General features: G+C 47.1%; 1 protein-coding gene across 11 annotated transcripts in view; it reads left to right on the top strand.

Moving 5' to 3' along the window:
* Positions 1-23,418, top strand: part of EP400 (E1A binding protein p400) — a 522,955-nt gene that overhangs the window by 248,258 nt on the left and 251,279 nt on the right. The window lies entirely within an intron of this gene.

The raw sequence follows: 23,418 nt of genomic DNA, 5'->3' as shown, positions 1-23,418 counted from the left end.
GCGGAAGAGCTGTTTCTTACGCCAGCAGTGGTGAAGGCCGCTCCCTCCAGACTTCTGAAGAAGTACCGGGCGCCTGACTCGGACCCGGCCTTCCTACGGATTGACCCAGTGCCCGATTCCATGAGAGGCAAAGATGCAACAACACTAGATAAAACCATCAGTCGAGCATACAGGGCAATATTTCATCTCCCCACCAACTCATCACCCGCACAAATTCGCCTCGAATTCGGCCTCCAGAAACAAGCGGTGGAGAGAAGAGGCGCATATCTAAAAAGCTGGCGGAAAATCAGAGATGCCGACCACGGATCCTTAAACGCCCACCTTTGGACCGAACTAACCATCAGAGTCAATTCACCTGCAAGGACCTATTTAATGGAATCACTGAAGGTCTTAGGACTTGCAGACTTATGGGAGTCGGGAACTGACCTTGGCACCTTCAAAAAAGTGGTGTCAAAAGTCACCAAGATGGTCTCATCAATCGAGGACAAAGCCACCCTAGCTAAGAGAGCTCACGGATGGGTCGTGTTGAATGGTTACAGGGCTCTAAAACCACAAGAGTATCTAACGACGGGCCTCACACAGAAGACAAAAAATAAGTTCCTTAATATGCGCATGGGCAGGATTCCTATAGCTCCGCACCTGGCTCCATGGACAAGGGAGAATCCCGCAAATCAATGCCGCCTCTGTCTTTCTGCGAAAGAGGACCTCATACACATTATCTGCATTTGCACAAACCTCCAGGACATAAGGCGCTCCTTGTTTCGGGCTCTATGGAACCAGAAGGGCATAAGGAGCTGCAGGCAGGCCGTGCTGCTCTGTTTTAATCCAGACGAAACTCAGCTAAACTGCAGTACAACACATTTTTTTGATATAGTGGCCACAAGAACGAACGAAAAATCCAGAGGGTCTTCTCAAGCAAAAGAAAAACAATAACAGAGTAAACACCCCTGGCTATCACGGTCTTCGAATTTTGAAAAGTATCAAGGCCACGAAAACCCCACTGATTATCATGCAACCAAAGCTGAGACTTTTATACTTTTTAACACTTGAGCTATTGCACCTTACTTGTTTTTAAGAAAACATTGACCTTTTAAAATTTGTATTTTTCAAAATTGTGAGTTTTTATTAACTGTACAATAAAAGAAACCTTAAACCAGTGCCCGATTCAGTGATAGTGACGGCGGCCAGGAAGTAACCTTCTACCTCCCCGTCCTCCACCGTGCCTCCGGATAAAGAGAGCCGCTGGATTGATTCGGCTGGAAGGAAGGCGTGTGGGACTTCTTCCACTACTATGAAGGCTTCCAGCGATTCGGCGTTGCTGGGGCGGTACGACCGTGCGCTGTGGGATTCCATGGAACAGTTCGCGGACCTTGTCCCGCGTGACAGGAGGGAGGACTTCCTGGAAATCGTCAAGGAAGGGATGCTGGTATCGAACCAGGCCATCAGCGCCGCTGCAGATATCTCCCTGTTGGCCGCACATGGCTTCTGCCACGGTATCAACCAGCGCCGCCATGCTTGGCTCAGGCTTACGTCACTCAAGCCTGAGGCGCAACAGCGGGTGGCCAATCTGCCTTTTTCCGGTGAGACGCTATTTGGGAAACATGCAGACGACGAAATGGCTCGGATGAAGGCCGAGGCTGAAACCCTGACAGCTGTGGGCTTGGAGAAGCCCAAAGACAAGAAACCCTACCGCCAGTTCCAACGGCGGTTCGGCTCGCAGGGGAAAGGAAGAGGACAGTCTTCGGGACAACAACAGCAGCAGCAACAACAGCAGCAGTTCCGGAGACCCTTCCAGAAACGCCAGAGGGGTAGAGGTGGACAGCAGTCCTCTACCGCGAACAAGGGCCCGGCCGGGTCTCGACCCTGAGCGGTTACTTCCCCTTCATCCGTTACCCGCTCCGGTGGGGGGGAAGTGTTCAATTTTTTCTGGCAGAGTGGAGAAAAATTACTCAGGACAAGTGGGTGCTGAATATTGTTTGCAATGGATACAGTCTTTGGTTCACCAGCCCTCCTCCATCGATTCCTCCGGTCAGCTCGCAGTATCAGCTGCGCGAGCTCCAGGCGGAGGCCGATATCCTGTTAAGGAAAAGGGCGATAGAAGATGTACCTCTGTCTCAAAGAGGAAGAGGTCTGTACTCCCGGTTCTTTCTGGTCCGCAAGAAGGACAAGAACAAGTTCAGGCCCATTCTGGACTTGCGACAGGCAAACAAGTGGTTTCGCAGAGAAAAGTTTTGCATGCTGTCGTTGCATCAGATCTATCCTCAGTTGCAACAGGGAGACTGGCTATGTGCCATAGACCTGCAGGATGCATACTTCCATGTGCCCATTGCATGCAAACACAGGAAGTTCCTGCGATTTCAAGTCGGCACCAATCACTATCAGTACAAGGTACTTCCGTTCGGGCTGAAGTCTGCGCCCAGGACGTTCTCGAAGTGCATGGCAGTGGTAGCGGCACACCTGAGGAAGAACAAGGTGTTTGTCTACCCGTACCTGGCCGATTGGTTGATCAAGGCCTCCTCCTCGGAAGCTCAAGCACACTTCCAGAAGATGTGCGTTCTATTGAACCAAGCTGGGGTTGCACATCAACATGTCCAAGTCTGTCCCGACTCCGGTCCAGTGCATCCAGTACTTGGGAGCCTCCATCAATACGCTGTCAGCAAGCGTGTCTCCTTCGGAAGAGCGACGTTTATCACTCCTCCGGAAGGCTCGGGCTCTCATGTCCACTCCATCTACGACAGTGAGGACGGTGTCTTCTCTACTGGGATCGATGGCCTCTTGTATCTTCCTGACACCACATGCGCGGCTGCACATGAGACCGCTGCAAGAGTGCTTAGAGGATCAGTGGAACCAGAGGAGAGGATCTTGGGACGACAAAATACGACTGTCTCTACATGCTCTTCAGTCTCTGAAGTGGTGGTGTTCAGCGGAGAATCTCCTCAGAGGGGTTCCCTTCCACAAGGACATTCCCACTCAGACTATCGTGACGGATGCTTCTCTCCAGGGCTGGGGAGCGCACTCCGGAGACCTACAGATTCAAGGGACGTGGTCCTCGACGGAGTCCTCGTACCACATCAATTTCCTGGAACTCAGAGCTGTTCACTTGGCACTGAAGGCCTTTCATCCGTCCTTTCAGACCAACTCTCTGCTTGTACAGACGGACAACACGACAACGATGTATTACCTCAACAAGCAGGGGGGCTCGAGATCCCGCACTCTGTCGCAGGAGGCGCAGGCGATCTGGCACTGGCTTCTGGCCCGAGGACTGTCGATAACGGCCACCCATCTGCCAGGTGTGCAGAATGTTCAGGCAGACGAACTGAGCAGACTGATTAAGGAATACCACGAATGGGTCATAAACGACGAAGTACTAGGAGAAGTCTTCGCAAGGTGGGGAACTCCAGACGTAGATCTGTTCGCCACCTCCGAAAACAGCAATTGCCGAGACTTCGCCTCCAGGTACAACCAGCCGGGGACGCTGGGGAACGCGTTATGGATCAACTGGCCGAACAGCTTTCTGTACGCTTTTCCGCCCATTCCCCTGATCCCGACGGTTCTCATCAAGCTGTCCCAATCCAGGGCGAGGATGATTCTGATTGCTCCGGAATGGCCCAGACAGTGGTGGTTCACGGACCTGCTTCACCGGTCTCTCCTTCCTCACATGAAGCTGCCGTGCAGGCCGGACCTTCTCACGAAGTTCGGGGGGCGGATGGTGCACCCCAACCTCTCGTCTTTGAGTTTGGCGGCATGGCTCCTTAAATAGTGCAATATGGCCATCTGAATCTCCCAGAGGATTGTATGGACATACTGAAGGAGGCTAAGCGACCTTCCACTAGGACTTCCTATGCTTACAAGTGGAAGAGGTTTTGCATCTGGTGCAAGTCTAAGAACTATGACCCTACGACATGCAAGGAGGATGTCATCCTTCCATATCTGCTACATCTGGCACAGTCTGGCCTTAATGTCCATTCCATTAAGGTTCATGTGGCTGCTTTGACTGCCTACAGGAAATGCCCTTCACAGACTTCCTTCTTCCAGATCCCTGTGATCAAAGATTTTCTGGAAGGCTTGAAGAAAGTGTTCCCTCCTGTCAGGCTTCCTTCGCCTTCATGGGACTTGAATGTGGTGCTGTCCAGGTTGATGAAGGAGCCTTTTGAACCTATTCATAAGGCTTTGTTGCGGCACCTGTCCTGGAAGGCGGCGTTCCTCGTGGCCATTACATCGGCCCGCAGGGTGTGTGAAATTCAGGCGTTGTGTTGCCAAGAACCTTATACTGTATTTCATGCTGCTAAGGTTGTTATGCGTACTCACCCTAAGTTTCTTCCCAAGGTTATTTCTGATTTTCATATCAACCAGACTATAACTTTACCTACGTTCTTTCAGAATCCTTCATCTCCAGCGGAAAGGTCTTTGCATTCACTGGATGTTAGGAGGGTGCTGAAATTTTATCTGGATAAAACCAAAGATATTCGTAGGTCAGACCAATTGTTCATCAATTATGGATCAGTCAGGACGGGTCTTGCTACCTCTAAGCAGTCCATCTCGAGGTGGATTGTGTCCTGCATTCAATTGTGTTACTACAAAGCTAATAAGACCTTAGGGGGCAAACCTAAGGCTCATTCCACCAGGGGCAAAGCTGCCACGACAGCGTTGCTTCGTAATGTTCCCATTGCAGAGATCTGCAAGGGGGCCACTTGGAAGTCGGTCCATACCTTTGCTATGCATTACTGCCTGGACGCTGATGCCAGGGCAGACGCTCAGGTTGGGCAGGCTTCGCTGCGGAATCTGTTCGCACAATAGTGGCGTTATTTCTTCTTTCTCCACCGCCGCTTGGTGTGGGGATGGGCTTGCCATTCTATTCACTAAATTACGACTATACACAGAGATCCCCTACTACAGAAGGAGTAGTTTCTGTCCTGTAACTCCAGTTCTGTAGTAGGGGTATCTCTGTTATAGTCATAAGCGCCCGCCCGCCTCCCCGGTGGAGAAAGTTTTTCATGTAAGGAATGCTATAGGTCTGGCGTGTTACGCCTTCAAAAAGAACTGAAAGTAACTGGGACCTGCAGGGCATTCTGGGATACTGTGAAGTTCTGGAAAGTTCTCTTAAAGGCACAGTATCCTGTTCTGAGCCACATAATGGCAGCCTATGGGGCTTGTCTGTCCAGGTTCTTCTCTCTATCATTCCTGAGGGATTTTGCTGTAAAGCAAGGGAAATCTGTACAGGCTTTGCTGTTTTGTGGATTTTTGTGGTGGAATTTCTAGTTGAAGTACTGGACAGTGTAGCCTTATTAGGCTGCATTATCTGTCTTTAAATTCTCTCTTAAGTGTCTGTGCAGTTCTGCATTTTTCGACACTAAGAGATTATTTTTTATTGCTCCGGGGTCCACGCACATGGGCGGGACTATTCACTAGATTATGACTATAACAGAGATACCCCTACTACAGAACTGGAGTTACAGGACAGAAACTACTCCTTCTCAACCATAGCCTGCCAGCACTAAACATAAGCACTTGGTTACTGTATACCTTAACTATTGTTCACACAAGGCTGTGCCCACTCTCATCCATGCATCCCCAGAATCTCAAAATGTTCTTACTGTTTGACAATATATTTGTACTCCTCTGGTGTCTGGAGAAGCTCATTGGACAGACAACATGTTGAGAGAAGACCTACTAACATACTTGCTTCCTTTGACTAATTTTGTGTTGTAGTTCAAGTTCACCTAACAACCATTGTATCGTACGGAAAATGTTATTGTGGAAGGTTGTGCATAAGACCTCACAGGTGATTGATTTTTTTTCCCATTTGTTTTTTTTAAGCAGACATAAGTTAGCAGTGTACAGAACTCTTTGGAAAAAAATAAAAAGGGAAGATTGTAGGGTCCAGCCATTTCCATCCATGACATGCCCCCTTTTAGAACATCTGCTTCTCTCCCTTCTTTTTAAATCTAACTCGCCACCTAGTTTCCTCACATCCCTCTTTTTGGTATAGGGTGGGGAAATCTGTCCAAAATATGTTGTCCCAATCCTCACGGAGGACCTTTTATTGTCAGGTCTGGGTTAAACAAAACCTCCTTGGTAACTCTGGTCCCTTCCCTTGTGGTCACAGTTTCTCTGCTCTTACCTGCTCCTGTGGTTTCGTGCAAGGAATGTAGTTGTCCTTAAAGTGTAATGCAACCTTAAGACTGCGGTAGTTTGTTTTATGGCTGTGTAAAGCCTTCACGCGGGATAATGAATAAACCAACACAGATCGCAAAAAGAACCATGTGTGAAAGTGCAGGTGATGTGGTTTCTGCAATCAGTCTCTGGGTGCTGAAGCTCTTTGCTTGATCGGTCAAGTAACCCTGTGTTTGAGGCATGTGTGCTGTAGATACACATGCTTTGCGTACTCCTGCCATCTAGTGTTCGGTCCGGATGTTTGCAAGGTGTTTTTCATCGAAGAAGTCTTTCCAGTCACTAGGTAAGGTGATGCCTCCTTTCAGAGATAGTGCACATGGGTGCACATGGGCATTGACTCCATCGTTAGATTGTTTTCTTTCCGCAATCGGGTTCGGACGTGGTTTGCGGTGCTCCAGTTCAAAACCGTCCTTCGGGTTCCCTTTGATGCGCAATCCACTATACTCTTGACAGTATTGTTCTCTTACTCGTTTCACTATTCTACGTGGATTGAATAAATTGGAAAACTCTTCATCTTCTGTCAAAGACATCGTGGGCAGACTTCAGGCCTAAACACGTTGATTGACTTCTACTCTTTACCATGCTAGCCGGTCTTCTGTCGATGGAACGTACTCCTTTTCAATTTTATCCTCGGTGCCTCACCAAGTACCCGCGCATCGACCTGCATAAAGTCTGCAACTTGTGCCTCTCACCGGAGCACAAAGAAGAGGACTGCGATGCTTGTCGATCGTTCGGATCAAAAAAGATTTTGTGGGATCGTCTGGCTTGACAAAGAGACATGCAGCAACAAAAACATTGAACGCACTCCGGATATCTTCGGGAAAGATAGCGAACATGAAGAGATGGAAGCGTCGGCAGCGGAAGAAGAGGAAGCCTTCTCTGTCCCAGAATCGGATTCCAAGCGGGAAATAGAGTTGGAGTCCGAACATGTTACACTGGGACAGGGTGCCGTGTTTAACAAAGCCTCTTTGCCCCTCAAACTCTCCCATTAGGCAAAAGGCTTCGGCACCAACACTGCCTTCGGGCCATGGTTGGCACTGAGACGATGTTTCCGACGCCCCCGCCTTCTGTCCTGGCACCAAAACAGTTAGTCAAGCCTTACCGGCTTGGGACCGAGTCAAGAAAAGTCATTTTCAGAACCAAAACCTTCGGCTCCAAAAGGCAAAAAAGACAAGTCCAGTTTGGCACCGCGACCTTCATCACAGAAATCAAGAGATGCCCTTCAAAAGCCTCCGGAACCTATCCTGAACATTATGAAGGAAAAACTGGACCACAAGCATCAAAAAAATGATACTAATCCAGATACTGGACATATATTGGCTAAAGCAGTTACACCTTCCAAAAGAAAAGTTGGCGCAGAGGACACTGGCTACAAAATCCTTCTAAAAAAGGAGGATATGGTTACACACCCTATCTATTCTATTCCTCAATCCTCTCCACCATCTTCTTTACTACCACAATTGCCAGGCTCAGATCCTTTACGCATAACACCTCAGGGTTCTCCACATATGCAACCTGATATAGGGGATGATGATAATGACAATAGTCCACTACCAACAGACCCAGGGGATGACTATTATAATGATCCACCCATGATTAACAATCTTGATTTATATCCTCCGAAACCATCCCCTCCTGATGATAATGTAGAATATCAAGAGTTGATTTCTAGACTAGCATCGTATTATGGTGTTACATTATACAAAGAAAATTTAGAAGATTTTTTATTCGAGAGACTAGGACCAGATGTACAACACTTTTTTTGCATGCGCAAACGGTATGTGACCCGTTTGCGCATGCAAACACCTACAGGGCCATGTACAAACCCTATTTAGCACTTTATTTGTGACTCGCTAAATAGGATTTGTGACTCGAAATTAGGAAGGGGCGTTCCAAGGGCATCCCTTCATAATTGCGACACTAAACTCCATGTATGAATGTTTTGCGACCACAATTGCGGTCGTAAAACCATCACAATTTACCGCCGGATGGCAATGCAGTGGCAATTAGGAAGGGGTCCCCAGCGGATCCCTTCCCTTTTGCAAATGCAGGGGAAAATATTTTTTACGCCAGACAGTGGTCCCAGGGACCACTACCTGCCCTTAAAAAATGAAAAGAAAACGTTTAATTTTTCTTTTTTTAAATACATCCCATTTTCCTTTAAGGAAAATGGGGTGCATTAAAAAAAACTGCTTTATTGAAAAGCAGTCCCAGACATGGAGGTCTGCTGAGCCCAGCAGGCCACCATACCTGGGAGGGCCAGCCATTCCCAATGGGGTTGCAAATTGTGAGTGCCTCATGAATATGCATGAGGCATGCAATTTACGACCCCTTTGGGAATCACAATCACTGTCGCAGACACTGTAGTACATACGAATTTGCAACTCTCAAATTGCTAGTCGCTATTGCGACGCAATTTCCCAGTTGCAAAATCCTTGGTCGTACATCTGGCCCTAGGTTCTACACATAGAACAAGTCAAAATTTGCCTATGTTAAAACGCATGATGCAACATACCGATGACATCTTTAAAGACCCTGTGCATGCCCGCATATTAACACCTAGGGTTGATAAGAAATATAAACCTCCACTGTCTGATCCCATTTTTATTATTAAAGGAAAGTTGCCTTTAGATTCTTTAGTAGTATCTAATGCTTGCAAAAGAGCGAATTCACAAACTTCAGCAGATGAGGCTCCCAGACAAGGAGTCTAAGTTAATCGATGCATCAGGTAAAAGAGTAGCTGCTCAAGCCGCTAACCAATGGCATATTGCCAAAACACAAGGCCTATTAGCCAGATATGACAGGCCCACTGGGACGAAATGGAAGACCTACTTCAACACTTCCCAGAAGAGCATAAGAAAAAAGCACAAGAATTAGTACAAGCAAGTACATTTATATCTAATTCTTCCATCAGATGTGCTTTAGATGCTGCTGACACTGCAGCAAGGGGAATTAATACCAGCATTCTCCTTAGACGAGATGCATGGCTTAGGATTTCAGGATTTAAACCAGAAGTCCAGGAGCATATCCTCAATACTCCTTTTCACAAAGAATACCTTTTTGGACCTCCAGTAGATGATGCCCACAAAAACCTGAATGACACACAAGTATCAAAGTCTATGGGAGCTCTTCAGACCCCTCTACAGAGGCTCCTTTCGTTGTTCATTTTATAGAGGAGGGTCCAACGGTAATCCCTCAGACCCAATGCCTCCTCATATAAACCCAACAGACAACTCTTTCCATCTAGAGGTGTCTATAGCGGAGGGCACTGAGGAAACAATTTCAAGGGTAGGAGTAAAGGTACGCCAACACGTAACTCCCCTCCTCCCAATAAGCAGTGACTTGCCTACATGTCCCACCAATCATTTTACACTGTTGGCAATAAATAACATCAGACAAATGGGTATTGGACATTATCCAACATGGTTATTGCCTGGAGCTTACCAGCAGTCCTCCCAATATTCCACCGCACACCCACAAACTCTGTTCACAACACCTACAGCTCCTCAAACAAGCGGTACAAGCCCTTTTAACAAAGGGAGCTATAGAACCAGTGCCATTACAACACCAAGGGTTAGGGGTTCACTCGCTGTACTTCCTAATCCCCAAATAAGATGTGCCCCCAAGACCAATTTTGGACCCAAGAAGTTTAAACCTGTACGTACAGTCATATCATTTCCATATGGTAACGCTTCAGCAAGTGCTCCCACTTCTACAGCAAGGCGACTTTATGTCCACACTAGACTTAAAAGACGTGTGCTTCCACATTCCAGTGCACCCGGCACATCGCAAATATCTCAGATTTGTGATAGCAGGAAATCACTGTCAGTTCAAAATGCTCCCATTCTGAGTTCCTACTGCACCCAGAGTGTTAACAAAATGTCTAGCAGTAATTGCTCCTCTTCTTGGAAGACAACAAAATCATGTCTTCCCATATTTAGACGATTGGCTCGTCAAAGCCAGCACACACCAAAACTGTTAGCAACACACTCAAACTACATTAGACCTTCTCCATCAATTGGGCTTTACAGTCAATACGAAGACATCTCGGCTTCAACCTTCACAAATGCAGTCCTATCTAGGAGCGACTTTAATACTCACATAGCTCTAGCCTCTTCCAATACAGCCAGAATTCAAAATCTTAGAACTCTGTTACTAAAGTTTCAGACAAACCAATACTTAACAGTCAGAACTTTCATGCAACTACTAGGAATGATTGCATCATGCATTGCAATAGTGCCTCATGTAAGATTACACATGCGTCCCCTACAGGAATGCTTAGCACGTCAGTGGAATCAATCACAGGGTCAATTAACAGATCTAGTGTTGGAAGACAGTCACACCCATATCTTTCTGCAGTGGTGGAACACAAAAAACGTATCAAAGGGGCGACCCTTCATCGACCCTGTTCCACAGATCATACTAACACAGACGCAACTATGACGAGTTGGGTTGCCCATCTACAGAATTTAGCAATTCAATGTCTATGGAACAACAAGCACAAAAGTCTCCACATCAACTACCTTGAGCTTCTAGCTGTGTATCTGGCACTGAAAGCTTTTCAGCCTCACCTCATAGGGGAAGTTGTCCTAGTCTGCATGGACAATATGACAGCCATGTATGTTGTATAAGAACTAGGAGGGAGACACACTCTACAACTGTCACGCCTCTCTCAGACCTATTGACGTTGGGCAGTTCATTACAGAATTCATCTTCTGGCAGAGCACCTCCCAGGAATGAACAATCAAATTACCGACCTCAGCAAGATGCGGCAACAAATGCATGAATGGGAACTTCATCCCCAGGTTCTCCTTCAAAACGTCAAAATGGGGATTCCCACAAATAGATCTCTTTGCCACAGTAGACAACTCAAAATGTCCAGACTTCGCCTCCAGGTTCCCACACCATCTATCCAAAGGCAATGCCCTATGGTGGAAGGGTATGCCCAGACGTGGGTCCCGTGCTCACTACGCCACTGGAGTCAAGCTATCCTGGCTGATGACGGCTGACAGCCAGAAACCGGTCCTAGGATGCTTGATTCCGGTCCAGGGAAGACATGGCTTGGCAGTTCGGGCTGGACTGTTCCCATGAGGCACAGGGTCAAGACTGATTTGCATATGGCATGGATGAACTGGGGTGGCGTGGTGAGCAAAATAGCGATGGATTAAACCCAGATCAGTGACTGGGGTGAATGTTTTGCCAATGTGCAACATTCCGTCCATCATCTTGTGTGTTTTGCTATGGATGAATTTGTCAGAGATATTTGCTTACGCCTTTGCACCTCTCCCTCTCCTTCCGTTTCTAGTTTGGAAGCTCAGGCAAACACCACTCACACTAATTTTAGTGGCTCCCACCTGCGCCCATCAACCATGGTTCATCACACTCTTGGAACCATCAGTAGTTCCACATCCAAAGCTGCACCTCTATTCCAGCCTTCTCAATATGGACCATGGAGAAATCAGACACCCAAACCCCATGGACCTCAACCTAGTGATTTGGCTCCTGAAGTCAGAGTTTGGATACTCAAATTTGCCGCCAGATTGTATGACAATTTTTAAAGAGGCAAGAAAGCATACCACCACAGCATGTTATGCTGCGAAATGGAAAAGATTAGCTGTATATTGTAACAAGAACAATATGGATCCGCTAAATGCATCTACACAAAATATTATTTGTTACCTTTTGCATCTACAGCGAGCTAATTTAGCCTATACATCCATTTGATTGCACCTTGCAGCAGTAGCTGCATATTTGCAAAACAGACAACACTTCTCTTTATTCAAGGTTCCAGTAATGAAAGCCTTTATGGAAGGCCCTAAAAGAGTAATAGCACCTAGGGTACCACCTGCACCAGTTGGAAATCTTAACATTGTTCTCACAAGATTCATGGGTCCACCTTTTGAGCCTTTATACAATTGGCCTTTACAGTTCCTCGAATGGAAAGTTGCTTTCCTGATTGCTATCACTTCATCAAGGAGAGTTGACGAGTTACAGGCATTAACTTAATAAGAACCCTTCTTTCAACTTCATAAAGATATAGTAGTTCTTCGTACAAGCCCAAAATTCCTTCCCAAAATGGTCTCTGCTTTTCATATTAAACAATTAGTTGAGTTACCTGTTTTCTTTCCTCAACCTGAGTCAGTGGCAGAAAGAACTCTTCACACACTTGATGTTAGAAGAGAGCTATTATACTATATTGAAAGGACAAATGATTTTTGTAAAACGAAGCAACTGTTTATTGCATTTGCTACACCTCACAAACAAAATCCTATCTCTAAATCTGGTATTTCTAGATGGATTGTTAAATGTATTCAAACATGCAATGCTAAAGCTAAAATAACTTTATACCTCCTAGAGCCCATTCGTAAAATAGGAGCGTCCATGGCCGTTTCAGGTCACATTCCCATAGCTGATATTTGTAAAGCAGCTACATGATCTACACCACACACCTTTACTAAACATTATTGTGTGGATGTGTTAGCACGTCAACAAGCTAATGTAGGACAAGCAGTGCTAAAGACACTTTTTCTTACAACTGCAACACCTACTGGTTAGCCAGCGATTTGGGAAAATACCGCTATATAGTCTATGCAAAGCATGTATATCTACAGCACACATGCCTCGAACGGATAATGTTACTTACCCTATAAGCATCTGTTTTTGGCATGTAGAGCTGTAGAGTCACGTGCGCCCTTCCACTTTCCCGGACACGTGTAGTTGTTGCAGTTCTTATTATTTACATTATATACACATGGACATCTTTATACTTCACTCACTTACTCCATTCTCACCCTCTTGCGGTAAAACCATCTGACAATGAAGTTGATGCCCATGTGCACTATCACCGAAAGGAGGAGTCACCTTACCTTGTGACTGGAAAAGATTTTGCCGAACAAAAACAACTTGCAAACATCCAGACCCAAAACTAGATGGTAGGAGTTTGCAAAGCATATGAATCTACAGCTCTACATGTCAAGAACAGATGCTTACAGGGTAAGTAACATAATCCATCATTGGGCTACAACAGTCATCTATGATAGTAACTGTGGTAGCACAAGTTTTCCTTTCCTCTTGCCTATAGTCTTCCACCAATATGCTTTTTGCTACTTCAGTAATTAAAGATACTCAAAATGCTTACAGAATGTACCTCCTCATCTCACACAGAAAGCACACCCAGCCACCTCTCATTCAGAATACACTGTCCATAGCAATTAAACAAAGTCCTTTGGACATTGATGCATCCTTTTTCTTTTTAGGTCGAGCCTAGCGTTGCAGCGCATGCGCTGCTTGCTTTGCGAGGCATGCAGTATTCAGTATAGTGTGGAAGCTCCACCTAGTCTCCGCCCATCTTTTTCATTGGCTTAGGTCCTAAATGCTGCCTTCCGATTGGTTTTAGGCTTGTTAGTCCCTCCTCACGATGACCATGCCGTCATTTGTATCCTTCCATGGCTACTGACCCTTTACTTCCAGCCCTATTTTCAACCCGTGTCTCCTCACCCTCCCGCAGTCCGTGCCTTCTCGGTCCCCACCCCTGCCCTCCCGTTTGTGCATTCTTGCTCCCTGCCCTCCGCCCGCACTCCCGTTTTCAATGCAATAGGTCTCGCATAAATGCGGGTCCTATTGCATTGCAAATGCTTGTTACCTCACTTTTTGATCTGTATTACAAGGTCTTTTTTAATGTAGCAATTACATTAACCAGAAGGGTGTGCAAAATGGAAGGTCTGGGCAATCCTTTAAACCTTATTCTGTCTTACACTCCGAGTTTTGCAAAAGTCATTTTGACTTCCACATAAATCGAACTCTCTGCTTGCCGTCATTTTTTACAACTGAAGTCTCTTAACACCTGAGATACAAAAATTGCTCTTTGTCTTGAGAAAATGTGAGATTAAAAAAAGTTTCAATTCTTTTACTGCGGTGCATTCTGTCTTTACCGGGTACATCTAAACAATCCATAGCTTTGGTCATATTGTTGTGTGCATCTCTGCTTGCCATCAGACACTCCGCAGATCTGTCATAGGTAAACTTAGATTATAATTGCAGACTAGACCAATGTAGGTTGTGATTCCTTTGACTGCATGGTTAGTTATCGACTTTCGCTAGTGGTCTCTCTGGAATGGCTGATATGGGAAGCTGGCTCTCTATAAAGTGTAACAATATGAAGTGGACTGTGCAGAGTCCAGGTATTCCTTACTAGCTTACATGGGCCTGCTTTAACAATCCCAAGGTGTTCTATTTGTGGTATTATGGTCATGCAGCCATAGGCTTATCAAAGGGGAGTGTTAGGCATTTGTTGCATATACCAAGTCAATAATTTAGGCGCACACTCAATAAGGAAATCTGACATCAATGTAGAAAAATAACAGAGAATTTTATATTTAAACACCAAGATCTACGAAATTAAATAAGCAGTTTTCGAAATAACGATTTTCAGAAACACCGAAAATACAGCCGGCAGATTTGAGGCACAAGCCTCGAGTGCAGACCTATGCACTGCATAGGGGCACTTGCAATCGAGGTACAGGATTGGTCTTCTGGACTTGAGGTAAGTAACGGCCATGGTCCTTAGGACCACCAGCAGTTCTGGTTTACATGCCCTGGTGTGAGGTGCAGGTCACAAGGGTAGCCTCAAACGATACCACTGAAATCAATGGGAAAACCTGTAACAGAAAAAGGTTGCAAGTGGGGGACAGTGGGACCAGTCCAGCAGAACTCAAATGGAGTCTCGACTCTTGAGGGTCTCTGGAGCAAGAGTGCACCGTCTGTAGGCTCGGACTTGGGCTTTGGGGCTTGGGTGCAGAGGTGTTTTGTCCAGCTCTTTACTTGGTTTGGAGGCACTCACTTTTTAGGTCGTCCTGGGGAGGTAGACAAAAAGGACAGCAAGGCCACTCTCGACGATGGCCTCTCTGGTGCTGACGTCCCACGTCGGTAGGTCTGTCTTGGTGGTGTCCGGCTGAACACTGAACAAGCTGTGACTGCTCCAAAGGCTCTAATACACGAGATATTGGTGCAGGGTGGCTCCTGGTTGTCCTGGCGCTTCGAAATTTGGCGGGGAGACAAATATGACCTCCTGGAGTGCATGGATGTCTTCCTGGGCAACTGCTTTGTTGGTGGACCCACTGGTCAGCAAAACTGTGTACCAGGTCAATGTGGTCGGTGGTTGCAGGGAAGTGCCGCCTCCCACTTCAAGGGAGATCCTGACTGGTTGGCGAAGTGCTGGCATCAATGTGGTCGGTGGTTGCACAGAAGTGCCGCCTCCCACTTCAAGGGAGATCCTGGCTGGTTGGCGAAGTGCTGGCATCCCTCCAAGGCTTTTGAAGGATGCACACCTGCAGGATGAGTCAGGTCGTTGCAATTGTCAGGAGCAGCATGCATGGTTTGGCATCAGGTCCACAGCTAGTCCACAGTTCTTGTGTTCTTCGGCTCTTCGTTGTCCTTCTTCTTTAGTCAGGCGATTCTGAATTCCTGGTGCCAAGAGGCCACCTAAATACTGAATTTAGTGGTGTTTAGGGGAGTGACGGGTAGCAGCCAGTGGTCTACTTACCCTTGGGGTCACTACATCCCCTATATGACCACTTCCTGTGGGAAATGGGCATAACCCTATCCCAAAGTTTCTAATTCCATCAAAAACAAGATGGAACTAGTCTTTCATAGATAACATCTGGCAACCCACTTTAGGGGTGTGACTAGCCTGGTGGTGCAACAAGCCTTTTTATATAGCTAATTTCACACCTGTCACGGTGCCAAATGGGCCTCTGGCAGGGGGTGGCATCTCCCAGGTCTGGGGAAAGACGGGTCGCATATAAAAGGCAAGAGGGGCTTTGAAGCCCCCTGGCCTTTGATATGCTAAATCACTAGCCATCCTGCTGGGGGTGGTGTAAACACCTTCCTTCAGAGCAGGCATTGTTTCTGGACTCCGAGAGCGTGAGCAATCACCTGCAGGGGGTCAGAAACATTTCTATGGTGCCAGGCTCGACTATACCAGTCAGCCAGCACACTAAGAGGCTGGTAGGTTTTCAGGGGGCACCTCTAAAGTGCCCTCTGGGTGCATGTTTTAATAAATACACTACTGGTATCAGTATGGATTTATCAAGTCATCTTAAGTATATGTATGGGATATGTCCCAACACCATTTACATCCATTCTTTGATATTGTCAGTGCCAGGGAAGCCATAGACAGTACAGGGGCTAGAAACTCATCAACTCGAGTTCCACAGCACCATGATGGCTTCTCTCCAGGAGTGTTTGATACCAAACTCCTTCTCTCAATAAATCTGCACTGATGCCAGTTTGGGATTTATTGAACTATGTACTCAGAGGTGCCCCCTGAAAACCTACCAAACCTTGTGTGGTCACAGACTGGCGGTAGGCAGCCTACCACCACCAGAAATGTTTCTGGACCCCTGGGTCGAGAGCCTCTGCTCTCTGGGATCAGAAACAATGCACATCCTGGGCAGTGTCGTCACACCTCCTCCCCCAAGATGGGCACAGTGCTTGAGAGTGAAATGTCAAAGGCTTGCCGCCTTTGTAATGTGACCACCAGCCTCAGCTGCTAGCAGCAGATGGCAGCCCCTGGTTTGCACCCCCACTTTGGGCGGGAAAACGGGTGGGAAAACCTAGAGGAGTAGGAGGTGTGCCCACCTTTGTCAACTCCATCCCGAAGGAGGAGAGGTGAAGTACATCTTTGAGTCCCCGCCATATTGAAGATGGGGAGACCTCTCCAATCAGGCCTTGGACTATGCTAGTCATCCCAGGTAAGGTGCCTATTGGCCCATACCTAAAACTACCTTAAAACGCCCCTAAATTTAGTATTTAGTTGGCTCCCCCAGACCCTGAAACTAGTTCCTGCCGACCCTAGAAGAACTTGTGGGGGGGATTAGCAACCCTTTTCTTTAGTTCACCCTATAGGAAGCTGGCTCTGTATCAGGTGGACCAAAAAGAGGTACACTGTGTAAAGAGTCTGGGCAAACGACAAAGGAATTGCAGAGGCACAAATGGCACCCCAAATGCTTTCTTTTGTGGTAGTGTAGGAGAGCATTTAGGCATCTCTGAGGGTAGTGCTAAGCATCTGTTACACACCCAAAGGCAGTAAGCGAGACCAATATAGAAATTCGACCCCAATTTATAAAAAGAACACATACCTTTATATCAATTTATATACCATGATCATCTGACTCGTTTAAGTACTTTTCGAGTTTTGAATTTTAACAGTTTTAAAACAATGGACCCATTTCAGTTTCTGAAGCTGTAATTTCATCCTGTGGAGGAAAAACATGTATTGCATTTGGGCACTTGACAATGACTTACAGGACTGTTCTTTAGGACTTAAGGTGAGTATGGGACAAGGGCCAAGGATACACCAACAGATCACGTCTGGAAGCTCTGGGGCTTCCACGTGCAGAGGTGTGTCACGATGTTGGGTGTCCCATTCACTTTAATGGGAGAGCAGTGAGTCGGTATATAGGCTGCAAGCTTGGACTCGGGGACCAGTCTGGGGGGAGCCCACAGGGGGGGGTTCAACCGTTGAGGTCCTCGGGCAGCCAGGGACACCCTTGGTCCACTTATCCTCTGGCTCTGGGGCTTGGGTGCAGTGGTGTCTTTTGGCGTCATATCCGGTGCTGGAGTCACTTACGGTTGGAGGGGGGCCTGCAGAAAGTGACTGAGCAAACCCAAGCATGTGTCTAGCGCTTGTGGGTCTAGGTGCCCCATTGGCACCATCACCTTCCTGGGACTTGGGCTCTAGAGCACGGGTGCATAGGTGCTATGAGGAGTCGAGTGGCGGCAGTTGCGCTCTAGTCTTGGTCTTCGTTTTGCAAAAGAGGGGCAAACAGTAGGCCTGGTCGGTAAATTCCGTTCCGCTTGCGGAATTTGGGTAATTTCGCATTCACGAGAAAATGCGAAATTGCCCAAAATTTTAAGTCCCGCGGCTTAGCGGAATTTTTTGCTTGTTCGCGTTCTCAAAATGCGTGTTTGCGAGATATTTCTCCCCGAGCACACAGACAGCGATCGCGAACAGGAAAAAAGCATTGCAAACAAGCAATTCCGCGTGTTGGCAAAATTTCTGCGTGTTTGCAGAGTTTTTTTTTACCATTTCGCAGAACTTTGCGTAGCAGGACTACGAAATTCCACCCACCCCTATCAAACAGGACATCTGGACCACTCATGAAGTGGGTCTCACTGTCCCTGAAGTCCCTCGACTTGCAGGTTGGTCTTTCTTGGCTTTGGTGTCTGAACTAGGTCCAACAAGCCATGGCTGCTGCATGAGGTCCGGAACCCTGGGTATTGGTCTTGTGTAGCTCCAGTTGGTCCTGGTATCCTCCCACTCAGTGGGGAGACAGATGAGACCTTCAGGAGCACATGGTCTTCTTCCTGGGGAGCTGCTGCGTCGGGCTGGCTGGGGAGCAGTTATTTTTCTGGCCCGCACCTTCTGTCTTTGGTGCCTGTGGCTGCAGGGTATTAGCTCCTCTACTCCAAGGGAGTTTCTTCAGGCAATTGGCAATGCAGTACCAGGCTTCTGGGTTTCTTGGAGACTGCACAGCGGCATGGCGAGTCTGCTTCTTCCACGATTGTTGGGGGCAGCAGGATTGATGCCAAGTCAGTTGTTGTTCCACAGTTCTCGTAATAGGACTCTTCTTTGTCCACTCCTTTTCTTGATCTGTTGAAATCTGAAGTCTTGTTATCAGGGTGTTCCCTAAATACTCAATTTAGGGCCTTTAAGGGAGTGAGGGGTAGTAGCCAATGGGCTACTTACCCCTAGGGTCACTACACCCCTTAGATAACCACTTCCTCTGGGGAGTGGGCATCACCCTGTCCCAGAATTCCTAATTCCACCACTTACAAAATGGTGGAATTTCTGAAGACATGTTGACATCAAACTTGGTCACTCTAGAGGTGTGTTCAAGCCAACAAATCCGGGTAGGGGGGGGGGGGGGGGGGGGTTGGCATCCTCGCCTGTTATAGAAGCAAGACTTTCATACCAAAAGGCGGTGGGCTCTTTGACGCCCTCTGCCTTAGAATACTAATTTTACCAGCCTTCCTGGAGGAGGAGGTGATAACATCTCACCAGAGCAGGCATTGTTCCTGACCACCGGAGAGCGAAGGCTCTCACATCTGGGTGTCAGAAATTCATCTGTGGCTGCAGGCTGGACTTAACCACCAGTCACTAACACACTAGAGGGCTGGTAGGTTTCAGGGTTGCCTCTAAGTTACCCTCTGTGTGCAGGTATTAATAAATCCATCAGTGGAATCGGTGTGGGTTTAATAATACGAGGTGTTTGATACCAAACACCATATTTTTCAGTGAACCCATCATGAAATCGTTTTAGCCAGTGCCCAGTGCATACCTTAAGATGGCTTTCTTGCTCACTTGCAATCTCCAGCAATAGAACTAGACATCACTGGTCATATCGGGTCATGCAGATATATCCTCACATAAACTATAATGCACTCTGCTGTAGGGGTGACGTACATATATTATGTTATGTTATGTTAAATGTATTTGTTTTGCGCACAGCTGCTCCAGCAAAGGAGCGTCCTGGCGCCACCAACAAGAGAAGCACAACACAACAAGCAGCCAGAAACAAAAGAAAACTAGGCAGAAATACCAAAACAAAAATGTTTTAATAGCTTTCCGAAAGAGCATATGGTCCTCCAACAGACGAATTTCCACAGGGAGGGAGTTCCAGATAGTTGCGGCCTTGACACAAAAAGAGCGGCCGCCAGCACGACAGCGCCTGAAACGTGGGACCACTGCAAGGGCCTGGCCAGCGGAGCGCAAAGCACGCGTTGGAACATAGAGGGACAAAAAATTAGACAAGATCTGAGGCCCCATGCCCTTCAGAATTTTAAAAGCCAAACAAAGGACCTTAAAATCAATTCTCTTCCTGACAGGTAGCCAGTGGAGAGAGCGAAGGACATTGGAGACAGGACAAAATCTGGGCAGACCGACTATCGCTCTAGCCGCGGCGTTTTGTACCCGCTGCAGGCGAGAGATCTCTGCCAAATTAGCTCCCACCAGGAGAGAGCTGGCGTAATCGAGGCGAGAGATAACTGTAGCCTGGATCACCAGCTGCCTAGTTGGGGCATCAAAAAATCTAAGCACGGGTCTTAAGCCTCGGAGAACGCCAAAACAGCAAGCTGCTGTTTTCTTAGTGTGGCCGACAAAAGAAAGGCCAGCGTCCAACCAGACTCCCAGATTTCTTAGTTCCAGAACCGGAGTTGGAACTGGACCAAATTCTGAGGGCCACCATCTATCGCCCCAGAGCTCCACTCTCTTCCCGACAATCATAATCTCAGTCTTAGTGGCATTAAGCTGAAGGCAATTCGCCGTCAGCCAGTTGGCCACAGCCTTCAGTCCTTTCTGAAACCTGGGGGCATCATGGTCCGCGTCCCCGCTGAGAGTAACCGCCAGCTGAGTATCATTGGCATATGAGACCAAGGTCAGGCCCCACTGCCTAGCGACCTCAGCCAGCGGTCTCACGTACAGATTGAATAACGTGGGGCTCAGCGAGGACCCCTGCGGAACCCCCATGGCCAGAGGATAATATTTGGACTTGAAGGGAGGAATAGCCACGCAGAATGAGCGATTGTCAAGGAAAGAGCGGAACCACCGAGGGGCCTGTCCCCCGACACCAATCTCCCCCAGCTGATGTAACAAAATGCTATGGGAGACAGTGTCGAAGGCGGCGCTGAGATCTAATAGTATCAGTATTAGATGCAGTTACTTTGGCATGACACACAGGAGTGTGTCCTGTTGTGTTTCCACTCCTGGTTTGCACAATGTCACGCAGCCTGCACTGGCAGTCTGGGTGGAATTTGTATGTGGGTCTCTTAGGGGGGCATAAGATATGCTGCATCCCCTAAGGACCCTCATTCGTCCCCCTACCCCAGGTACGTGGAGTACAATTTACTAGGCACTTAAGGGGTGTTAAAGTTCTCAGCCAGTAGTAGCACAATTAGAATTTACTTTGTTTTAGGGAAACTCAAGGCTAATTTAGAAAAATAAAACAGATTTTTATATTCTTGTAGACACCAAGATCTTCAGAGTTAGTTGAGTGCTTGTTGAGTTATCAATTTTTACAGTCAAGCAAAAATGTTACACAACTGTACTTTGACGCTGGAATGCTTCCCTATGGAGAAAGAAACATGTATTTCATACAAGTATCTGCGATCGTATTTCTGGCCCTTTAGGACTTTAGGACTTAGGTGCTAGGGTGCCAAGGTCACAAGATCCACTAGCAGTCGTGGAGTGTCTTAGTGCAGAGGTGCTGCAAGGGTTGGTAGCCTTGTGTGGTACAATTTTGACAACATGGGGGGGGATTTAGAAACAGGCTGCAAAGTGGGACAAGACCGGGAGCTCCCATTGGGTGGTCCAGTTCATTAGGGTCTTGGCAATAGGGGGACACAGTCGATGTTCTTGGACCTGGGCCGGGGAGCTCGGGTGCAGAGGGTTTTGGTCGGCTGTTACTGTTCATCGAAGGCGCTCACAGGTCTTGGTCAGACCTGCAGAGGATGACAAAACAGGACAGCAGGGCCACTCCCTGTGATGGCCTCTCTATTGCAGGAGTTCATGTCAGTAGGTCAGTCTTGGTGGTGTTGGTTTCCGTGCTGGACTCTAAACAAGCCTTGGTTGCTGCAAAGGGGTCCGGTACAACCGGGTATTGGTGCAGGGCGGCTCCTGGTGGTCCTGGCGTCTTCAGTCTTGGTGGGGAGATGGATCTGACCCTCTGGGGCACAGTGACCTTCTCCTGGGTTGCTGCTATGTCTGTGGAACCTCTGGTCAGAAGAATTGTGAACCGGAAGTTGTGATTGATGGTTTCAGGGAAGTGACTCCTCCACTTCAAGGGAAAGGCTGACTGTTTGACGAAGTGCTGGCAGCCTTCAGAGGCTTTTCGGAAGATGCCTAGCTGCAGGACGAGTCCGGGCTGGGCGATTGTCGGGCAGGAGCAGCTGGTTTGATCCAAGCCATGGTTGTCAGGTTAGAACCCTACGTTTGATATGTGATGGCTGACGTGGGGCTTTCAGCACCTGATGCATTATAATATAGGTGACACCCATGAGCAGCTAAAAAATATATTCAATCCATCTGTTATCACCCCTGGCCTGAGGGAAGAACGCCCTGGTGTGGTCAGTTACCTAGTACAATAAAATAACACTAATTGGGGTTTCTGTGTGAAATCCCAGAATATAATGCAAATCTTGGTTCATAGTATTGAATGTTTAGCATATCTGATTTGGATGTTTTTATTCTCAGATGCCCTGAGGTGGTCCTCAAGTATCTTTCCTTCACCTAAGCAGCGAGTCATGATAGAGTTGGTGGGAGGGGGAGGTGAAATGTGGGACAGCAAGCAACGGAATGTCTGACGTCTTAGAGGTGTATTTCTTCCTACCTTGCCTCCTGTGTTCTGCATGTCACCACTGCTGGAAGGACCACTTCCTTCCGGACCAGGTGGTTTTCTGTCTTTCATTGACACTGTCTTACTTTTAATCTTTTCACACTGAAACACTAATCCACTCACCAGCTAGCTACTTCTTAAAAGCGTAAACGCACTTGTAGCCTATTTTTGAACTGTGAAGAAAAGCTACAAGATCTTTCTTTTTTGTTTGTATGTGCACTGCTCTGTTGAATGTGCAGACAATACCAAGTGCCACACCATTCCTTTCCTCCTCTGGAGAATACGCTGCCTTTCCAACAGCATGGCTGCAATACGCATCTCATTTGCACGGTCATATCGTATATAATTTTATATATCTATATAGTTATATATCTATATATATAGTTATATATGTATATTATTTGAGAGCTAGGAAATGGCTCTCCTGTAATTTTCTTTGACATGAACCACCCATAGTATGTGGTTGCCCTCTTGGTCAGATTCTTTCACAGGTGCATTTGTGAAACTCGGATGTTTATAAAGGTGACATGCTATTGAAAAGGCAACACCACCTTGTTTCCTCCAGAGATTACAACTCTGCATTATTCGATCATTCTCATGTTTACAGGCAGACCTGCTTTTTATCAGTGTTAAACTTCCCACTATTTTGGACCTGTGTATTTACGCATTTCCCCCTGCCAGTGTAATTTGAAAGTCAAAAAGGGACCCTAAATGAATGTGACTTTTCTCCCAGATGTATGCGAGGCTGCCTGGAAACCCATGGATGAGATTTTAATGCAGTAGTTGTGATCTGGCATGGGTGGTGCTTGGACATCTGTATAACTAACAGAACTGGGGTTGAACCAAGCACTCC

The sequence above is a fragment of the Lissotriton helveticus genome, chromosome 11, assembly GCF_964261635.1.
Source record: "Lissotriton helveticus chromosome 11, aLisHel1.1, whole genome shotgun sequence".
NCBI lineage: Eukaryota > Metazoa > Chordata > Amphibia > Caudata > Salamandridae > Lissotriton > Lissotriton helveticus.
This window is presented reverse-complemented; position numbering and strand designations above follow the sequence as displayed.